Raw genomic sequence first — 7,913 nt, forward strand, 5'->3', positions numbered from 1 at the left:
GTGGGTGTGCAAAGATCCTGCTTTCAGTTCTTTTGTGTGTATACTCAGCAGTGGGATTGCTGGATCATATGGGAATTCTTTTATTTTTTGAGAAACCACCACACTGCCTTCCTCAGTGTCTGCACCATTTTACCTCCCCGCGAACAGTACACAAGAGTTCCAGTTTCTCTTCATCCTCACCAACACTTAATTTCTGCTTCTCATTTGTTTTGGTAGTAGCCATCCTTGTGGTATGAGGTGGTATCTCATGGTGGTTTTGAGTTGCATTACTCTGAAGTGATATTGAACATTTTTTCATGTACCTGTTGGCCATTTCTGTATCATCTTTGCAGAAATGTCTGTTTAACATCAGATTATTTGGTGGGTGGTGGTTGGAGTTCTTTATGTATTATGAATATTCACCCCTTATCAGATATATGATTTACAGATATTTTTTGTCATTCTGTAAGCTGCCTTTTTATTCTTTTCTGTCAATTTGATGCACAGAAGTTTTTCAGTTTGATGTAGTTCCATTTGTTTATTTTTGCTTTTATGCCTGTGTTTTTGCTGTTACAAACTAAAAAGTCATTGCCGGGTGTTAATTATTTCCGAATTCCTCTGTACCATATGAATACATGATTTTATTTGTCATTATCTAGTCCTAGAAGGACAGATTTTTACATTGAGTGGACACCCTAGGCAAAATAACGTGGCTTTTGAAGCCTGGCTTTCCACCTCCTAACTTGTAACCTTATTGAGCAGGTTAGAGAGCCTGTCTTTCCTTTGATTTTTTCCATCTGTCAAATGGGGACGACATACCTATCTGTTGTGAAGATTAATGTGTTAATAAATGTAAAACATTTAACAGTAAGCACTCAATGCCTTAAAAAGTTTACTCCATGACCAAGAGCTAGAAGGAGAGAGAGAGACAACACCTGCAGTAGGGTCTCCATACTGCGATTCCCTCTCATCCTCCAACAGCCCTAGATGACCCAGTGTGTGCTCTGGGAGGTCTTTGGATGCCAACCTGGAGCCTTCCAATGTGGGTCAGCCTTGCAGAAACTCACGTTTTACAGATGCACCACTCTCTGACCTCTAGCACCGAATTACATGTGCTTTCTTCTCTACAAGTATAAAACTCCTAGAATTTGTAAAATCTATCCAGACTTACACAAGTGTCATGCTTCTATCATACAATTAACGAGTCAGTCTACTAAAAGATGCTATAAGATATCTATGTACAATACAATCATTGCTCTTAAACACATGAACATAGAAAAAACTTAAGAAATGAGTGAAAATTGATAGTGTAAATGTATTGTAAGGAAGTATGTGATCACCAAATAAAATGATAGGATATAATTATGGTATAGCCTGAAAACCTTAGTTCAGATGCAGACTTTGGTATCTTTAGGGACCAGTTATTTGGCTTCTCTAGCTTTGCTTAGTTATATGTAAAAAGAAGATGTCATCATGGAGTGGATGTAAGTAGAATTAAAGTTATGTGCAAGTACTCAGAAAAGTATGTTTTATATAAAACATTCTAAGATTCTTTTGGGAAGATTTTAAGAATTCAGAGGAGGGGAAGATAAGAACATTTGTGTAAGATCCTGATAAAAAATTTAGTGTAGAAGGAAATTGAAACTATTGGCTACAATGAGATTTTAAAATTTTATCCCTGAATTTTACCTATTCTAGTCTACCATCAAACCTTCAGAACTCAGAAAGCTGATTGAATGTTCCCCTAGATGTACCTATACTAATAAAGGCAAAAGAAAATACTGCATTTTGATTTCTATTCTTCTTCTTTTTTTTTTTTTTTTAATTTATACTGCGTATGTATTTGCCAGAAAGACAGAGACAGAGAGACAGAAAGCGAGAAATCACCCCCCAAGGAGGGTCTTTTCTCCTCCATTCTATTCTCGGGATCTTGGGCATGCACAAACACACGCCCAGCATGAGTTTAAGCCACCGGGTCTGGGACTTGAACTGCGGTCGACTACATGGGAGCCCAGCGACATAGCCATTATGCCAACTGCTGGTCCTGATTTTTGCTATTCTTAAATAATGAGTGTAAAAATGTCCAGCTAATTAGCTAAATTCTGGGACTTTTTTGTTCTCTTAAAATTTTATTCTTGCCAGTTAAAAAGTCTGATTGATAAAATACTTTAATACTGGTAAGAGTTTATCTTGAGTAAAAATTTGATCTTCAAATAGTTCTAGGATATTGTTGCTTTCCATGTTTTTAGTTGATAATATTGTTTCACAGTTTGTTTAGTGCAGTGGACTTGTAAGTGAAGTGTACAGCTTTTAAATATTTTTATACTGTGGGGTTAGATTTGAAAGTATTGGTATTTATGAATAGCTACCAAATAGGAAGTATAAATATTCTGGAAAAATAATGCCACTAGGTAGAAAGTAAATTATATTTTAGTTTTCTAAACTGTATATTGAATTGTTTGGACTTTCCAAAGGAATTTCTTTTTTTTTTTTTCTTGAGAGATTTTTGCTATAGAGCGCATGTGCTCACTGGAGAGACAAACAGAAAGCAAGAAATCACCCCCAGGGGGATGGCCACATAGCAATCCCTTTTCCTTCAGTCTCCTCTTGGGATTTTGGGTGCATACGTACCCAGCTTGCTTTTTAAACCTCTGTGTCTGGGAGTCGAACCGTGGTCAACTACTTGGGAGTCCAGCAACATAACCATTACGCCATCTGCTGGTGCCTTACAAAGTGATTTAATCTTACAGTTTTAATGTTTTACATTGTTAATTTAATACTCTAATCTTTTTAGTAATTAGAACACAGCCTGAAGATTTTTCTTTTTCAGAGGAAAACATTTTATTGTTTTCAAGAACATCATAGCAATTTGAATCAAATGGTGGCCTACAGCTTCAAAGGCCATCTTTACCTTTAATGAATAATTATACTAAAGGATTAATACATAATTTGAAGCATATATCTGTAAAATAGCAATTAGAAATAGTCCTCTGGTAATTTTTCCTTCCTATGAGAGATGTGTGTAATTTTCTTTTTACTATATTATTTAAAAATTATATTACATGTTGAAACTCTGTCCCCTTTGTCTCACTTAACATGGTAAAAATAAAGGGTTTTTATTATTTTTTTATTTAAAATTTTTTGAGAGGTTTTTGCTATAGGGCGCGTGTGCTCGCCAGCAAGAGAGACAGAGTGACAGAAAGCAAGAAATGACCCTCCCAGAGTGGATGGCTACACTGTAATCCCTTCTCCGCTTTTCTCCTCTTGGGATTTTGGGCACACACACAAACTCAAGTGAGTTTAAGCCACCGGGTCCAGGACTTGAACCACAGTCGACTACATGGGAGTCCAGCGACATAGCCATTACGCCATCTACTGGTCCCCAAAATAAAGCTTTTTAAATGTCATGATACATCTGGAGTTATCCACTTCTAACATTATCCTTTTGAAGTAATTTCATTCATTTTTTAATTTCTGATTTAATTAAAATTTCATGGTAAATACAAATTATTATTTGAAACAGTTATTTATATGGCACCAGGTTAAGTGTTATAAAATTATTTCCAAATTTGCGCTAATAGCGAGATTCTTTCAGATATTATACTTGAAGAAAGAATACTGAATTTGAGTATGAACCTTGATTTAATAATGTCGTGACCTTGACCTTGAGGATATAGCTTAATCTTTCTAAGCCTCCATTTCTTTATTTATGAAATGGTATTGGTCTTTTCAACAAATACTTACTGGACACTTGATTCTCTATGCCAGGCAGTATTCTAGGAACGAAGGATTCAGTGGCTGATAAGACAAAGCCCCTGGCGCTGGTTAAAGGTGGCTGGATCCCACGTGGCAGGCTGCTTGGTTAGATCCTGGACCCCGTGTTGTGTGCTGGGTGCACGTATTTGCATGCCCAGAATCCTAAAAGGAAGGAAGAGAAAGAACTGTGGCATTACCATTCACCATGGGGGCCTTCCTCCTTCCCAATCTCTCTCTCTCTTCCTATCTTCCTTTCTTCTTCTCCCCTGTAAGTGCACATGCCCTCTGACATTAAAAAAATAAGACAAAAGCCCTTGTCCTTGTAGAACGTACATACTAGAAGTTACATAAAGTTATCTGGTGGACATGACATACTAGTGTTTGACTCTTGTCAACCCCTCTTCCTTTCCTGAGCCTCAGTTTTCTCATCTCTCATTTCCACAGGATTAGTGTGAGGACCTTAACATGCTGTGTAAGCATCTGTGTACTGTTACTATGGCAAGAAAACGTGGGGTTGACAGTGTAATGTTTGTTTCTTTTCTGTTATTTTTAAGTAATTATTTAAACACAAAATAATTGCTTTCAGTTAGGAAGGGTCTCAATATGGATTTGACAGTTCATTTCATACTTAGTTAACATTTAGTTCTTTTGCCTTGGCACATTCACGTGATCTCTTATGTTGTCATTGTACATAACTGTCTCCAAAATCAAAAACACCTTGGAGGCCAGGAGCCATTTAAACTTACTCAGCTTTTCGTCCTATAATGCCTAATGGTGTTTTGTGTATACTGTGGCACCTATTGGCCTGGGTTTTGAGTGATACCTGTTTATATTACTCTACTTCTTTCAGTAAAAAGGATTTGTTAAATAACTAACTTAATAAAATATAATTGCTCTAAAACGTTCTATGTTAATATGATGCATTCACAAGTGGAACTTTTCTATAATCAGACTAAAATGTGTATGTGTGCATTAGGAAATATTGTCTACATATTAGGGAAGATTGTAAGTGCTCTTCAGTGGGAATTCGTTAAATAAGTTGCATTGTATTCACATACTATTGGGTCATGTCGCATGTTTTGCATAGAAAACAAAAAATATGTCATGACTTTTCCAACAATCCAATATGTACTTATTAAAAATAATGACATGGACCTATATTTGTTGCTATAAAATGATATCTAGAACATAACAAGAGCAGACTAACATTAAGCTACAAATATATGCAGATTATTCACTTTTTGTTTAAAAATATCTAAAAAGCTAGACGCTAGCTAACTACAGTAACTACAATTAAATATAGGGTTTTGACTTAAACTTTTCTAGTTTATATTTATATCTCCTTTTTTCCTCAGTAGTAATCCTGGTTTTCATGGGATATTATAGAATATGTCAGGATTACTTATTTGCTATATGCCATACCGTGTACATAATCGTCTCACAGTAGTATTTAGTACTACCCCACCAACATATAGTTATTGAAAACAGATAAAAATTTTTTTGCATATATTCTTCCCCTCCCCCTTTTAAGAGAGATTTTTGCTATAAGGGTATGTGTGCTTGCCAAAGAGACAGAGACAGAAAGTGAGAAACACTCCCCCCCGGGATATGGCCATGTTCAGTCCCTTCTCCTATATTCTTCTCTTGGAATCTTGGGCATATAACATACACACACACACACACACACACACACACACACACACAGGTATCCAGAGTGAGTTTTCTTAAGTCACCGGGTCTGGGACTTGAACTGCCGTCAACTACGTGGCAGTCCAGTGACGTAACCATTATGCCATTGGCTGGTCCCTCTCCGCCCATTTTAATGTTTTTAAATTTCGAAATAATTTTAAGCTTGTAGAAAAGTCATAGGAACAACATTAATTTATACAAATATAAGGTGTCTTCAAAAAAGTTCATGGAAAATACACATTGTGAAAAAGCTATGCATGGGGGCCCGCAGGTGGTGTGGTGGTTAGGGGTGCTGGACTCCCACATGGCCAACTGCGGTTCGAATGTTGGACCTGGCGGTTTGCTTTCACACTTTCTCTCTCTCTTACGCTCTCTTGCTCTCTCCCTCTCTGGTCAAATAGGAAAATGGACTAAAAAAATAATAATAATAATAATAAAATAATTATTAAAAAAAAAGAGAAAAAGCTATGCATGGACTTCAGAATTTTTTTGTACCAAAATAAACTCATACTTTAATTTTATTTTTCCATGAATTGTTTGATGTCCCCCTATACAAAATAATACATACTTAATAAAAAGAATACAAACTCCCATATACATTTTACTTAGGCTTTCTATTTAACATTTTACTACATTTGCTTTATTATGCCCTTCTCCTCTCCCTCTGTGTGCCCTCTCTCTCTGTCTCTACACACACATGCACAAGTTTGCTCTTTTTATTGTATTTTTTAACCAATTAAGTGTAATTGTAGACATGATGTCCTATTATCCCTGAATAATTCAGTGTATATTGTCTAAGACAGAGATACTGTCTTACATAATCAGAGTACACCATCGAAGCTGCGACGTTCATACATGCTCCTCAGTCAAGTTCTGCTGGTTTTCTCAGATAATTCCCTCATGGCAAAAAAAAAAAAAAAAAAAAAAGGCGCATGTTGTGTTTGTCTGGCATAATGTCTTATTCTCTAAGCATTATCTTTTCTCCCTTTCCTTCTTGATATTTGCCTTTTTTGATGAGTGTAGGCCAGCTATTTTATAGAATTTCCCTCAATTTGGGTTTGATATTTTGTTATATGAATTTCTTTTTTATTATTGCCAGAGGGTGTGTGTGTTCACAGTGAGAAAGGGTAGAAGAGGGAGGGAGAAGAAAAGCAACCCCCAATGGGCTATGCCACAATCCTTTCTTCCGTTTTTCAATCCTGTCAGGATTTTGGGTATATACGTGTTTTTAAAGCCACCAGGCTGGATTCAGACCTCGGTTGGCCACGTGAAATCTGCTTCTCTCCACATGGTGCTTAACCACTGTGCTGCAGGGTTGGCCCTTGTGTGAATTTTTGATAGGAACACCATATGAGTGATGGTGTGTTCTTAGGGTAATGTCCAGGAAGCACCGGTGTTGACTTGGTCTTTACTAGTGAGGTTACTTTGATCACTTAGTTAATTTGGTAATTGCAAAGTTTCTTTCCTATAAAGTTACCTTTTACTCCTTTGTAATTAATAAATATTTTGTGGGGAAATATTTTAAAACTATAAATGTCCTGTTTTCAACCGGCTTTCACCAATTCTTTGTAGCACCCATTCGTCGTTCTTTCCTGAATGAATTTCCGATGACTGTCAAGTGGTTTTCTAATTCTGTCATTCATTCTATATTTTTGATGATTGTCAAATGGTTTTCTAATTCTGCCGTTCATTCTGTATTTATTACGTGGCATTCAATCTTATGCATCTGGTGTGCATTCCTAGATTCCCGTTGACTGTGTCACCATCATTTATTTTGGTGCTCAGGTTTAGTGAGAGCCCCTTCAGCATGGCTTCTGTGTCTTTTTGACGTGTCCTTATCCATTTCTTGAATTTCTATACTTTCTGGCACAAAACAATATTCAGGCTCACATTTTACTTTCTCTCCCCTGGGAATCACACTGTTCCTCCAAAGAGCCCTGATTTCTTTCCTTTTTTTTCTTTAATTTTTTCTTTTTCATTTTTGGAGAGGTTTTTGCTATAGGGTGCGTGCGCTCTCCAGATCGAGAGAGACAGAGAAACAGAAAGCGAGAAATCACCCCCCAGGGGGGATGGCCACGCCACAGTCCCTTCTCCTCCATACTCTTCTCAGGATCTTGGGCATGCACGCACATGTGCCTGGCATGAGTTTTAAGCCACTGGGTCTGGGATACGAACCGCAGTCGACTACATGGGAGTCCAGCGACATAGCCATTACACCAAGTGCTGGTCCCCTGATTTCTTTTAGTAGACAGTGGTAATTAGAAACTAGATATAGGCATTAGATAAGTGCATTGCTGCAGAGGTATCATTGCTTTCGGTTCTCTCAGTTGACAAAGCTAGGAAATATATGTATATGCGTGCATGTATGTATGCTGTGTGTCTGTATGTTTGCATAGAAACATCTGTAATTTGATCAATATTAATTTTGATATCTATGTGAGACACACACATATATACTATTCACACACCTCCATTCCTTTTTTTTTTGG

The sequence above is a fragment of the Tupaia chinensis genome, unplaced genomic scaffold, assembly GCF_000334495.1.
Source record: "Tupaia chinensis unplaced genomic scaffold, TupChi_1.0 Scaffold000340_1, whole genome shotgun sequence".
Lineage (NCBI taxonomy): Eukaryota > Metazoa > Chordata > Mammalia > Scandentia > Tupaiidae > Tupaia > Tupaia belangeri.